General features: G+C 44.0%; 2 long non-coding RNA genes across 2 annotated transcripts; both read left to right on the top strand.

Moving 5' to 3' along the window:
- Nucleotides 1-3,384: 3,384 nt before the first annotated feature.
- Nucleotides 3,385-5,173, top strand: LOC140694237 (uncharacterized). The gene is made up of 3 exons (XR_012069984.1): nucleotides 3,385-3,531; nucleotides 4,587-4,699; nucleotides 4,908-5,173. It is a non-coding gene; the product is annotated as an uncharacterized lncRNA (long non-coding RNA).
- Nucleotides 5,174-8,563: 3,390 nt separating this feature from the next.
- Nucleotides 8,564-10,472, top strand: LOC140694238 (uncharacterized). The gene is made up of 3 exons (XR_012069985.1): nucleotides 8,564-8,833; nucleotides 9,889-9,999; nucleotides 10,207-10,472. It is a non-coding gene; the product is annotated as an uncharacterized lncRNA (long non-coding RNA).
- The last annotated feature ends 4,181 nt before the right edge of the window (nucleotides 10,473-14,653 follow it).

The raw sequence follows: 14,653 nt of genomic DNA, 5'->3' as shown, positions 1-14,653 counted from the left end.
AGTATCTCGAACTGACAAAGCTTCCCGGACCAAAGACCTAAGCCAAGCTCCACAGAGGGCGGCAGCCCCTCCAACACACTGATCCACCCACAGAACTCTGCCCGGTTACCTAGGATCCACCGGCCACAACAAGCCTCGCGGTACACACCAACATTCCCCCTGGAATCCAAAGGGTAACTGCCATCCCCAATGGCTGCTGCATCTTCTCAGTGTTGGGGGAGGGGCTGCATCCGACGAGAGGTTCCTAAGCTAAATGTGATTCTACCCACTAGCGTCCCATGGGCCTTTGTTCTTCCCTCTTTCCTTTTCTTCAGGTCTGTATGCACAGTACCAACGGAGGCAAGTGTGTCCATTTTCAGTTGATGGTTTCACACGTCTTTAAACTTTCTAACAGTTCACAGTACACAGAGACCCTCTAAAGGAAACTTATGTTCCTGTAATATCCGTACACCCGGAATACATATCCGTCGGTTGATTTCTGCTGAAACACCCGCACTCTCAGGACATGGATCCATTGGTTTCATGGGGGCTGAAATTCCTAGAAATGAACCATCCCTATTGTGCACTTTACTGTCTGTCTCTTTTGCTCTTAGTACACTTTTGCAGAGCTACCTGTCTTTGTTAAAGGCTTATGCCATTTCTTCTTGAAGTAGGGTTTTATATGGCATTCATTCATCCTGTTGGAAGACTTGCAAGTCTATATCACGGACTAGGAATCCATTTGACTCCAAATCGGCATTTGGGTTAGGTCACGATATGCTCTTATTAATCAACATTGACGAATATAAATGCACGCCTCTGATTTCCGAATACAAGTGTGCTGAGTACATGCAAGCCGCGATACTGGGTCGATGCGTACTGAATGATCCTTGACATCCCCTTGAGTATTTCCTTTTGAGTAATCATGGTTCCCTTGGTATATGTCAGCCAACAGTCCCCTTTGAGTGCATGTTTGTTTGTTTGATTTTTGTTGGTCTGCTTCTCGTTTGTTTTGCAAACACGTCAGGCCATGCATCTCTCCGTTCGCTTCAAACAGAGAGTCATATATGCTGATTCAGTTAAGATAGTGCTTCCAATCACCTAGGATTTCCTGCTTCCCCCTCCCATCTTTAGGGTATTGATGTCCTCCTTGCCTTCTTCTGGTTTCTTCTTTGCCACTCATGCTCTTCTTGCATTTCCAATAATGGTTTTCTTCTTTCCATTTCATCTTGCTGCTTTTCTATTCAGGGGAGAATTCACAACCTTTCTTGTAGGATAAGTTTCGAACTGCTGAATTCTTTTAAGATTTGCCGGTCTGTGGAATTCTCTAGCTCTGCCGTTATTAGAAATGGCGGTCATGTGGCCTAGGCTACCCTAGATGGCAGCATTTTGCCCTTCAGGGTATGGTCTATGTCCTGGCACTCCTCCCTGTCCTGCAATATTGCTGCCGACATATCAGCTGAAACCCCTCTGGAGGTTCTCTTGTGACTATGTTGCTTTCCTCCAGGCGCATTTTAAATCCCTGGGATGCTCATGAACTTCGTTGATTTGAATCATACAGCTGCTGGTAGGTCTATTGGGATTCCACCTCCTTTGGACGCTGTGTACTTCCTGAATTCGCATAGATGATTCTTTCTAGGCTTTCAGGAAGTTTCAGTCTGATTTTTCTACAGATAACATTTCAGACATTTTTTGTTTCTTTATCTCTTGCTTTTCCATCTGGGACTCTTTTGAATCCTTGTCTTTCATGCCTTGTCTTACCCCAGGATTCAACAGCAATGTTTTCATTGGTTTGCACTTGCTTTCCTATGTCTGCTTCTGACTGAGGGTTTACTGTTCCCCTGTCTTCACAGTCATTCACGCGTCCCTCTGCATTATTTGGTCTGCTTAGGACTGAATTTTAGCCCTGATGATATCTCATCCACTGAGTTTTCTGATATTATTTGTTTCGCCTTTAGGCTTTCTCTTCCCCTTTTCTGGTATTCTGCCTTTTATGATTCTGAGACACTGTTGTTCTTCAGTGTTTCCCTCACCTCCGTTTTCAATTTTTTCTCTGGATTGCGTTTTGCAGTCTAGTTTTTTGAAAGCTTATCTTTTGGGCCTTCAATCTCTTTGGAACTGAAAATGGTAATTCCTGTTTCTTTTACTGTACTTCTTCACCTCTACTGGTCAGGTAATATCAGGTATCTAATGTAGACTTCTAGGGCTTTGTTAAGTGAAAAATTTGGAATCTTGGCTCTATTCAATTCCATGGGATTTCTGTGAGGACAGTTTCTCCTAGACATTGATGCCATGTCCTGTTCCTGTGTTTGTTGTCTGGTATATCTCCAATTGCTGGTGTTGCCTTTATTGTGATGAACACCCCATACTATTTCGATTAGCATAACCATAGTTTGATTACGCTTATCTCACAATTTTAAAAGTGCACAGGACACTTCCTCTGGTGGAAATGAAGCTTCTAAAGGTTCTCAGCTCTGCATTCTGCTCCATGTCACTTTGGAGTGTTTCCAAAACTGCAAACTAAGAGTGCGCTTGTGCTTTGTAGTGCCACGGGAATGTCCCAATGAAACCAGTTCTTCCCAGAGCTTCTCTGCCTACAGAAACACCAGTGGAAGCATATCAATGGATGTCACACATCAGGGCCAGTGGAATGATCCCACAGACCGACCTTGGTGTCCTCGGTGCCGTACCGTGCCGGTGCCATCCAAAATGGAGCATCTGCTTTTGGGAGACAATGCTGAAGGAAATGCTTCATCTTCTCACGCTGTGGACTTGGACCACTCTTCCTTGTCCTCTCATCCTTGCGGCACGGGTGCACGAAGGCAACCACAGAGCTGTTGCGTATCCTGTGCCTCAAACCAAACCATAATCCCAGCCCAGGTTATGAATGTAGCAGATCCTAAGGCTTTTCATTCTGATTTCAAACCCAAGGCCACCTAGATCACTCAGACCAGATGCACTATATCTCTGATTCAGCCCCACACGTGCTCTATTGGCAAAATGCCCAATTGGTCCCTGGTCCTGCAGATGCACTGGGTGTGGCCATGGGACATATCGATAATCTCAACCGCGCGTGCCGGTGTGGTGGCCTTCTCATTGGGGTCACAGTTCGGTTTGCTCTCTTGATTGTACCCACCACATCCCACAACGCAATCCAGATCCCTGAGACTCAGAGTGTGCCATCATCCGTAGCCCTATCCCTCCCTGACCGCTGCCTCTGCTACGTCAAATTTGGCAGCTCGGATCTTGGTCTCAGAATCAACTGTGGGGATATTTTGCGCTGGTTTCTTTGAGTTCTGTCAGCCAAGCATCTGCTCTGAACTCTTCTCACACTCAGCGCATCACCTTCAATCCCATGTCTCCTGTCCGCTTGAGAGTGTGCGTCCAAGTTAAACAGAGTTTCACCTTTGCTGCTCCATCACCAGGGGTCAGACCCTGCACTGGTTTCCATTCCCTGCTTTGCCTTCTCCTGCTTCCAGGGGTTCTGAGGCCTTATCCTGTCTTTGGAAGTAACAGACCTCTCTTCGGCAAGTGTCCTGTGCCAAGGGCTGGGTGAGTGGATATTTCCATTGCTGTGTACATGCGAGCGAGTGAGCGCAGTTGGCACTGCTTCTCTGCCAACTGGGCATCGATGAATCACCACTTTCCAGATACACTTCCCAGATATGTGATTTTTGTTTAGCTCTTTGTTTCTATACAGCCGTGGTGGGAGGGATTTTCCGAAGACTCCAGTTTTGACATTGTGTTGATCTCTCATTTGCAGCCTTTAAAAAGTTTAATAGATTTGATTTCCATCTTTTGAGAGTTATACGAAAATGAAGTTAGTTTTTGAAACATCCTAAATCGACCTAGAAGCCAGACTTGTCAATTTCGGTAACATTTTGTCAGTTCTAAGGAAAACATAGACAGATAGAATGCAAAGTAGCAGTCCAAACTGTAAAAGCGGTCATGTCAACTCTTTACTGTTGAAGCCTCCGAAACCAACAGGAACCATGAAATAACTAATGGAAACATGAAATAACCCCCAAGCTTGGATTCACTTGTGCATGTGGTGCCCTTTACTCCCAATGACACCTACTGACCAATGTCGACATTTCAAGGGGTAACATCCCTCTCTAGGAAAATACAAGAGGAAACAAACCAAATATACACATTTAGGTTTGAATCCAAAATCACCTAGAGGCATTATAGCTTTGAGAACCCTGCTGCAGCTATGCTAGTCTATTGAGAACCAGGTGTTCTTCTATCAGTGATGAGAACGCTTAATCATCCGATCATGTTGGGTAAAGCAATTTAAAGCAACCGAGTCTGCACCCCCATGATATAGTGCCCACGGGGGCTTGACTCAATGAAAGAATGTCCACATAAGCTGTGTCTTTAATGTCATTGGTGACTTTTACAGTTCCGTTCACTATCTGACTTATAATATTTACCTATACTGTCATGAAAAGCTGAGGCCAAATACATACACAAGTTCAGTCAAAGAGTCCCCTCACTTACCACACTCCCTTCACCCCAGAGAAGACACAAACCCAGCATTTGCTGAATCTAGCGGAAGGCCATCGTTTCTTTGTGTGAGATAATTATTCATATCCTATCTATTTCAGTCGAGACTTTTAGACCTTTAAGGAGTTCACTGTTGTTCACAGAGTGTAAAGCTGGAGGAACTCTGATTCGAGGAGGGGCTTGCCCTTCTCGTACTGGCTTCATTGCAGCTCAGGTACTGATCCTTCCAAATGGATGCCTGAGTGGAGGGGAGGGAAGAGCAAGTGCTTGTTATCTAGGCCCAAACCTGGGAAAAGGCTTAGCTGGGCTTGCTGCACTTTGGTCTGAATGGCTTGGAAATGCTCCTTGGGACGTGTGGATTCTCACGACCTCTTCCAAGAACATGAGCGTTTTGATCACCTCTGCCATCTCTTCTCTTTTAGATGTCAGGGATCTTGGACCCGTTCTTGGAGCAGAGAATTGAGGAACTTCCTCAAGTCCACGTTGGCACTCCGTATGTTTCTGCCAGTATCAGCGAGGTTCAATAGGTCTCATGAATGTCTTTCGAGCCTGGTATCCTCTACAGCTGTCTCCAGGCCAGTAATCTCCATTGTAGCAGAACATCTCTCATCAATGTGTTCGCATCTCTCCTCAATTCGTGCAGCCAGCTTTTCGGCCAGCTTCTCTTCGTATCTCCCATACAGTCGACTTCAACAGGACTGGGCATGTCTGAAAGTACCTCGGAGCCTCACCAGTAAGCTGATGGTAGGCAGATCTTCCACTGTCTGCCCTTTCAGGTTCTGAAAACAGACCCGTGAACTCAGGTCTTTGGGCAGCAGCAGTATCTCGAACTGACACTGTTTCCCGGACCAAAGACCTAAGCCAAGCTCCACAGAGGGCGGCAGCCCCTCCAACACACTGATCCACCCACAGAACTCTGCCCGGTTACCTAGGATCCACCGGCCACAACAAGCCTCGCGGTACACACCAACATTCCACCTGGAATCCAACGGGTAACTGCCATCCCCAATGGCTGCTGCATCTTGTCAGTGTTGGGGGAGGGGCTGCATCCGACGAGAGGTTCCTAAGCAAATGTGATTCTACCCACTAGCGTCCCATGGGCCTTTGTTCTTCCCTCTTTCCTTTTCTTCAGGTCTGTATGCACAGTACCAACGGAGGCAAGTGTGTCCATTTTCAGTTGATGGTTTCACACGTCTTTAAACTTTCTAACAGTTCACAGTACACAGAGACCCTCTAAAGGAAACTTATGTTCCTGCAATATCCGTACACCCGGAATACATATCCGTCGGTTGATTTCTGCTGAAACACCCGCACTCTCAGGACATGGATCCATTGGTTTCATGGGGGCTGAAATTCCTAGAAATGAAACCAACCCTAATGTGCACTTTACTGTCTGTCTCTTTTGCTCTTAGTACACTTTTGCAGAGCTACCTGTCTTTCTTAAAGGCTTATGCCATTTCTTCTTGAAGTAGGGTTTTATATGGCATTCATTCATCCTGTTGGAAGACTTGCAAGTCTATATCACGGACTAGGAATCCATTTGACTCCAAATCGGCATTTGGGTTAGGTCACGATATGCTCTTATTAATCAACATTGACGAATATAAATGCACGCCTCTGATTTCCGAATACAAGTGTGCTGAGTACATGCAAGCCGCGATACTGGGTCGATGCGTACTGAATGATCCTTGACATCCCCTTGAGTATTTCCTTTTGAGTAATCATGGTTCCCTTGGTATATGTCAGCCAACAGTCCCCTTTGAGTGCATGTTTGTTTGTTTGATTTTTGTTGGTCTGCTTCTCGTTTGTTTTGCAAACACGTCAGGCCATGCATCTCTCCGTTCGCTTCAAACAGAGAGTCATATATGCTGATTCAGTTAAGATAGTGCTTCCATTCCCCTATGATTTCCTGCTTCCCTCTCCCATATTTAGGGTATTGATGTCCTCCTTGCCTTCTTCTGGATTCTTCTTTGCCTCTCATGCTCTTCTTGCATTTCCAATAATGGTTTTCTTCTTTCCATTTCATCTTGCTGCTTTTCTATTCAGGGGAGAATTCACAACCTTTCTTGTAGGATAAGTTTCCAACTGCTGAATTCTTTTAAGATTTGCCAGTCTGTGAAATTCTCTAGCTTTGCCATTATTAGAAATGGCGGTCATGTGGCCTAGGCTACCCTAGATGGCAGCATTTTGCCCTTCAGGGTATGGTCTATGTCCTGGCACTCCTCCCTGTCCTGCAATATTGCTGCCGATATATCAGCTGAAACCCCTCTTGAGGTTCTCTTGTGACTATGTTGCTTTCCTCCAGGCGCATTTTAAATCCCTGGGATGCACAGGAACTTCGTTGATTTGAATCATACAGCTGCTGGTAGGTCTATTGGGATTCCACCTCCTTTGGACGCTGTGTACTTCCTGAATTCGCATAGATGTTTCTTTCTAGGCTTTCAGCAAGTTTCAGTCTGATTTTCCTACAGATAACTTTTCAGACATTTTTTGTTTCTTTACCTCTTGCTTTTCCATCTGGGACTCTAACGATTCCTAGTCTTTCATGCCTTGTCTTACACCAGGATTCAACAGAAATATTTTCATTGGTTTGCACTTGCTTTCCTATGTCTGCTTCTGACCGAGGGTTTACTGTTCCCCTGTCTTCACATTCATTCACGCGTCCCTCTGCATTATTTGATCTGATTAGGACTGAATTTTAGCCCTGATATTATCTCATCCACTGAGTTTTCTGATATTATTTGTTTCGTTTTTAGGCTTTCTCTTCCCCTTTTCTGGTATTCTGCCTTTTGGTGTTCTGAGACACTGTTGTTCTTCAGTGTTTCCCTCACATCCGTTTTCAATACTTGCTCTGGATTGCGTTTTGCAGTCTAGTTTTTTGAAAGCTTATCTTTGGGCCTTCAATCTCTTTGGAACTGAAAATGATATTTCCTGTTTCTTTTACTGCGCTTCTTCACCTCTACTGGTCAGGTAATATCAGGTATCTAATGTAGACTTCTAGGGCTTTGTTAAGTGAAACTTTGGAATCTTGGCTCTATGCAATTCCATGGGATTTCTGTGAGGACAGTTTCTCCTAAACATTGATGCCATGTCCTCTTCCTGTGTTTGTTGTCTGGTATATCTCCAATTGCTGGTGTTGCCTTTATTGTGATGAACACCCCATACTATTTCGATTAGCATAACCATAGTTTGATTACGCTTATCTCACAATTCTAAAAGTGCACAGGACACTTCCTCTGGTGGAAATGAAGCTTCTAAAGGTTCTCAGCTCTGCATTCTGCTCCATGTCACTTTGGAGTGTTTCCAAAACTGCAAACTGAGAGTGCGCTTGTGCTTTGTAGTGCCACGGGAATGTCCCAATGAAACCAGTTCTTCCCAGAGCTTCTCTGCCTACAGAAACACCAGTGGAAGCATATCAATGGATGTCACACATCAGGGCCAGTGGAATGATCCCGCAGACCGACCTTGGTGTCCTCGGTGCCGTACCGTGTCGGTGCCATCCAAAATGGAGCATCTGCTTTTGGGAGATAATGCTGAAAGAAATGCTTCATCTTCTCACGCTGTGGACTTGGACCACTCTACCTTGTCCTCTCATCCTTGTGGCACGGGTGCACGAAGGCAACCACAGAGCTGTTGCGTATCCTGTGCCTCAAACCAAACCATAATCCCAGCCCAGGTTATGAATGTAGCAGATCCTAAGGCTTTTCATTCTGATTTCAAACCCAAGGCCACCTAGATCACTCAGACCAGATGCACGATATCTCTGATTCAGCCCCACACGTGCTCTATTGGCAAAATGCCCAATTGGTCCCTGGTCCTGCAGATGCACTGAGTGTGGCCATGGGACATATCGATAATCTCTACCGTGCGTGCCGGTGTGGTGGCCTTCTCATTGGGGTCACATGTCTGTTTGCTCTCTTGATAGGACTCACCACATCCCACAACGCAATCCAGATCCCTGAGACTCAGCGTGTGCCATCATCCGTAGCCCTAACCCTCCCTGACCGTTGCCTCTGCTACGTCAAATTTGGCAGCTCGGATCTTGGTCTCAGAATCAACTGTGGGGATATTGTGCGCTGGTTTCTTTGAGTTCTGTCAGCCAAGCATCTGCTGTGCACTCTTCTAACACTCAGCGCATCACCTTCAATCCCATGTCTCCTGTCCGCTTGAGAGTGTGCGTCCAAGTTAAACAGAGTTTCACCTTTGCTGCTCCATCACCAGGGGTCAGACCCTGCACTGGTTTCCATTCCCTGCTTTGCCTTCTCCTGCTTCCAGGGGTTCTGAGGCCTTATCCTGTCTTTGGAAGTAACAGACCTCTCTTCGGCAAGTGTCCTGTGCCCAGGGCTGGGTGAGTGGATGTTTCCATTGCTGTGTACATGGGAGCAAGTGAGCGCAGTTGGCACTGCTTCTCTGCCAACTGGGCATCGATGAATCACCACTTTCCAGATACACTTCCCAGATATGTGATTTTTGTTTAGCTCTTTGTTTCTATACAGCCGTGGTGGGAGGGATTTTCCGAAGACTCCAGTTTTGACATTGTGTTGATCTCTCATTTGCAGCCTTTAAAAAGTTTAATAGATTTGATTTCCATCTTTTGAGAGTTATACGAAAATGAAGTTAGTTTTTGAAACATCCTAAATCGACCTAGAAGCCAGACTTGTCAATTTCGGTGACATTTTGTCAGTTCTAAGGAAAACATAGACAGATAGAATGCAAAGTAGCAGTCCAACCTGTAAAAGGGGTCATGTCAACTCTTTCCTGTTGAAGCCTCCGAAACCAACAGGAACCATGAAATAGCTATTGGAAACATGATATAACCCCCAACCTTGTTTTCACTTGTGCATGTGGTGCCCTTTACTCCCAATGACACCTACTGGCCAATGTTTGCATTTCAAGGTGTAACATCCCTCTCTAGGAATATATAAGAGGAAACAAACCAAATATATACATTTAGGTTTGAATCCAATATCACCTAGAGGCATTATAGCTTTGAGAACCCTGCTGCAGCTATGCTAGTCTATTGAGAACCAGGTGTTCTTCTATCAGTGATTAGAACACTTAATCATCCGATCATGTTGGGTAAAGCAATTTAACGCAACCGAGTCTGCACCCCCATGATATAGTGCCCACGGGGTCTTGACTCAATGAAAGAATGTCCAGTAAAGCTGTGTCTTTAATGTCATTGGCGACTTTTACAGTTCCGTTCACTATCTGACTAATAATATTTACCTATACTGTCTTGAAAAGCTGAGGCCAAATACATATACAAGTTCAGTCAGTGATTCCCCTCACTTACCACACTCCCTTCACCCCAGAGAAGACACAAACCCAGCATTTGCTGAATCTAGCGGAAGGCCATCGTTTCTTTGTGTGAGATAATAATTCATATCCTATCTATTTCAGTCGAGACTTTTAGACCTTTAAGGAGTTCACTGTTGTTCACAGAGTAAAGCTGGAAGAACTCTGATTCGAGGAGGGGCTTGCCCTTCTCGTACTGGCTTCATTGCAGCTCAGGTACTGATATTCCAAATGGATGCCTGAGTGGAGGGGAGGGAAGAGCAAGTGCTTGTTATCTAGGCCCAAACCTGGGAAAAGGCTTAGCTGGGCTTGCTGCACTTTGGTCTGAATGGCTTGGAAATGCCCCTTGGGACGTGTGGATTCTCACGACCTCTTCCAAGAACATGAGCGTTTTGATCACCTCTGCCATCTCTTCTCTTTTAGATGTCAGGGATCTTGGACCCGTTCTTGGAGCAGAGAATTGAGGAACTTCCTCAAGTCCACGTTGGCACTCCGTATGTTTCTGCCAGTATCAGCGAGGTTCAGTAGGTCTCATGAATGTCTTTCGAGCCTGGTATCCTCTACAGCTGTCTCCAGGCCAGTAATCTCCATTGTAGCAGAACATCTCTCATCAATGTGTTCGCATCTCTCCTCAATCCGTGCAGCCAGCTTTTCGGCCAGCTTCTCTTCGTATCTCCCATACAGTCGACTTCAACAGGACTGGGCATGTCTGAAAGTACCTCGGAGCCTCACCAGTAAGCTGATGGCAGGCAGATCTTCCACTGTCTGCCCTTTCAGATTCTGGAAACTGACCCGTGAACTCAGGTCTTTGGGCAGCAGCAGTATCTCGAACTGACACAGCTTCCCGGACCAAAGACCTAAGCCAAGCTCCACAGAGGGCGGCAGCCCCTCCAACACACTGATCCACCCACAGAACTCTGCCCGGTTACCTAGGATCCACCGGCCACAACAAGCCTCGCGGTACACACCAACATTCCTTCTGGAATCCAACCGGTAACTGCCGTCCCCAATGGCTGCTGCATCTTGTCAGTGTTGGGGGAGGGGCTGCATCCGACGAGAGGTTCCTAAGCAAATGTGATTCTACCCACTAGCGTCCCATGGGCCTTTGTTCTTCCCTCTTTCCTTTTCTTCAGATCTGTATGCACAGTACCCACGGAGGCAAGTGTGTCCATTTTCAGTTGACGGTTTCACACGTCTTTAAACTTTCTAACAGTTCACAGTACACAGAGACCCACTAAAGGAAACTTATGCTCCTGTATTGTTCGTACACCCGGAATACATATCCTTCGGTTGATTTCTGCTGAAACACCCGCACTCTCATAACATGGATCCATTTGTTTCATTGGGGCTGAATTTCCTAGCAATGAAACCAACCCCAATGTGCACATTGCTGTCTGTTTCTTTTGATCTTAGTACACTTTTGCAGAGCTAGTTGTCTTTGTTCTAGGCTTAGGCCATATCTCCTCAACGTAGGGTAGAATATGACATTCATTCATCCTGTTGGAAGACTTGCAAGTCTGTATCACGTACTAGGAATCCATTTGACTACAAATCGGCATTTGGGTTAGACCACGATATGCTCTTATGAATCAACATTAATGAAAATATATGCACGCCTCTGATTTCCGAATACAAGTGTGCTGAGTACATGCAAGCCACGATTCAGGTTCGATGCGTGCTGAATAATCCTTGACATCACCTTGAGTATTTTCTTTTGAATAATCATTGTTCTCTTGGTATATGTCAGCCAACCGTACCTTTGGGTGCTCGTTTGTTTATTTGATTCTTTGTTTGTCTGCTTGTAGTTATTTTTTCATACACGTCATTCCATGCATCTCTCCGTTCGCTTCAAACAGAGAGACATATAAGTTGATTCACTTAAGATAGTGCTTCCAATCACCTTTGATTTCCTGCTTCCCTCTCCCATCTTTAGGGTTTTGATGTCCTCCTTGCCTTCTTCTGGTTTCTTCTTTGCCACTCATGCTCTTCTTGCATTTCCAATAATGGTTTTCTTCTTTCCATTTCATCTTGCTGCTTTTCTATTCAGGGGAGAATTCTCAACCTTTCTTTTAGGATAGGGTTCAAACTGCTGAATTCTTTTAAGATTGGCCGGTCTGTGGAATTCTCTAGCTCTGCCGTTATTAGAAATGGCGGTCATGGCTACCCTAGATGGCAACATTTTGCCATTCAGGATATGGTCTATGTCCTGGCACTCCTCCCTGTCCTGCAATATTGCTGTCGATATATCAGCTGAAACCCCTCTGGAGGTTTTCTTGTGACTATATTGCTTTCCTCCAGGCTCATTTTAAATCCCTGGGATGCTCATGAACTTCGTTGATTTGAATCATACAGCTGCTGGAAATTCTAGTGGGATTCCACCTCCTTTGGACTCTGTGTACTTCCTGAATTTGCATAGATGATTCTTTCTTGGATTTCAGCATATTTCAGTCTGATTTTTTTACAGATAACATTTGAGACATTTTTTGTTTCTTTATCTCTTGCTTTTCCATCTGGGACTCTTACGAATCCTAGTCTGTCATGCCTTGTCTTACCCCACTATTCGACAGCAATATGTTCATTGGTTTTCACTTGCTTTCCTATGTCTGCTTCTGACCGAGGGATTTCTGTTCCCCTGTCTTCACAGTCATTTACGCATCCCTATGCATTATCTAGTCTGCTTAAGACTGAATTTTAGCCCTGATATTATCTCATCCTTTGAGTTTTCTGATATTACTTGGCTCGTCTTTAGGCTTTCTCTTCCCCTTTTCTGGTATTGTGCCTTTTGGTGTTCTGAGACACTGTTGTTCTTCAGTGTTTCCCTCACCTCCGTTTTCAATACTTGCTCTGGATAGCGTTTTGCTGTCTAGTTGTTTGAAAGCTTATCTTTTGGGCCTTCAATCTCTTTGGAACTGAATATGGTACTTCCTGTTTCTTTTAGTGTACTTCTTCACCTCTACTTGTGAGGTAATATCCGGTATCTAATGCAGACTTCTAGAGCTTTGTTTAGTGAAAACTTTAGACTCTTGGCTCTACGCAATTCCATGGGATTTCTGTGAGAACAATTTCTTCCAGACATTGATGCCATGTCGTGTTCCTGTGTGTGTTGTCTGATATATTTCCAATTGCTGGTGTTGCCTTTGTTGTGATGAACATCCCATATTTTTTTGATTAGCATATCCTCATTTTGCTTACGCTTATCTCGCAATGTTGAAAGTGTTCAGTACACTTCCTCTTTTTGGAATGATGCTTCGAAACCTTCTCAGCTCTGCATTCTGCTCTTTGTCATTTTGGAGTGTTTCCAAAACTGCAAACTGAGAGTGCGCTTGTGCTCTCTAGTGCCTTGGAAAGGTTCCAATGTAACCAGTTCTTCCCAGAGCTTGTCTGTCTACAGAAACACCAGTGGAAACATTCCAATGTATGTTATACATCAGGGTCTTCTGGAATGATACCGCAGACTGACCTTAGTGTCCTCGTTGTTGTACCGTGCCGGTGCCAATCAAAATGTAGCATCTGCTTTTGGGAGATTATGCTGAAGTAAATGCTTCATCTTCTCATGCTTTGGACTTTGACCACTCTTCCTTGTCTTCTCATCCTTGTGGCACGCCTGCACGAAAGCAACCACAGAGCTGTTGTGCATCCTGTGCCTCAAACCAAACCATAATCCCAGCCCAGGTTATGAATGTAGCAGTTCTTCTCCCCAAACCAGTATATATATATTCTTTTCCTGTACACATGGAACATTTTCTTAGAATGATTATTTACTCAGGCAAATTTGAAACCTCTACAAAGTTAAGAAGATAAAAATTATTTTAAGCAACTTTTCTGAGAATAATACCATGAAACTTGAATTCAGTCACTGAATAACTGTGAGAAAATATCAAAGCATGTACATTAAAAATTGTGATTCTTTACCAAGGGGGGGATGTGATGAAGTAAAAGAAGAAATTAAAAAATATCTTGACCATTATGACAAAACACTTCACAAAGTCTATCGAATACAGTTAAAGCAGGCTTAAGAGGGAAGTTCAAAGTGACACGGCCCTCTTCAATGTAGAAAAGCAATTACAAATAAATAGTCTTACGTTCTATGTAAACTCATCATGTAAAGTTTAGTATAATAGTCAAAAGTCAGCAGAAAGTGGGAAATAAGGAAGATCAAGGAAGAAAGTTTTGAAATATGATTGAAAATTAGAACAAAATCAATCAAACTCTTTTTTGAAATAGCAAACAAAATTGACAAACTCTGGACAGACTCACCAAGAAGAAAAGAGAGAGAACACAGTTAACATAAGAATTGAAAATGGAGAAACTGAAACATGTACAACAAATTTGCATAATATCATAAGTGAATATCATGAGCAAATGTATGAAAACAAACTGGATAACCAGGAAATAATGGAGAAGTTTTTGGAAATATTCAGCCCACCTATATTGCATCAAGAAATAATTAACCATTTGAACAGACCAATAACCAGAAATCGAATAGAATTATCAATAAAATAAAAAATCTCTGCATACAAATTCAAACCCAAATAGCTTCACTTCGGAATTTGACCAAACATACAAAGAATAATACATATCAGTCCTCCTCAAAATCTTCGCAAAGATTGATATAGAGAGAGTACTCCCAAACTCACACTGTAAGGCCAACTTCAATCTGATACCGAAACCAGACAAAGACACTACCCCAAGAGAAATCTATAGGCAAATATCATTGATATACATAAATGTAAATGTCCTTAAGAAATTATTACAAACAGAATCCAACAGCATGAAAAAAAGATTTTACATCATAGTCATATTAGGTTGATCCCAGGAACAAAAGGATGGTTTATCATACGTAAATCAATCAATCAATTGTGATACACTG

Source organism: Vicugna pacos, unplaced genomic scaffold (assembly GCF_048564905.1).
Source record: "Vicugna pacos unplaced genomic scaffold, VicPac4 scaffold_20, whole genome shotgun sequence".
Lineage (NCBI taxonomy): Eukaryota > Metazoa > Chordata > Mammalia > Artiodactyla > Camelidae > Vicugna > Vicugna pacos.
The sequence above is the reverse complement of the archived record's forward strand: the minus strand, read 5'-3'. Positions and strand labels throughout refer to the sequence as shown.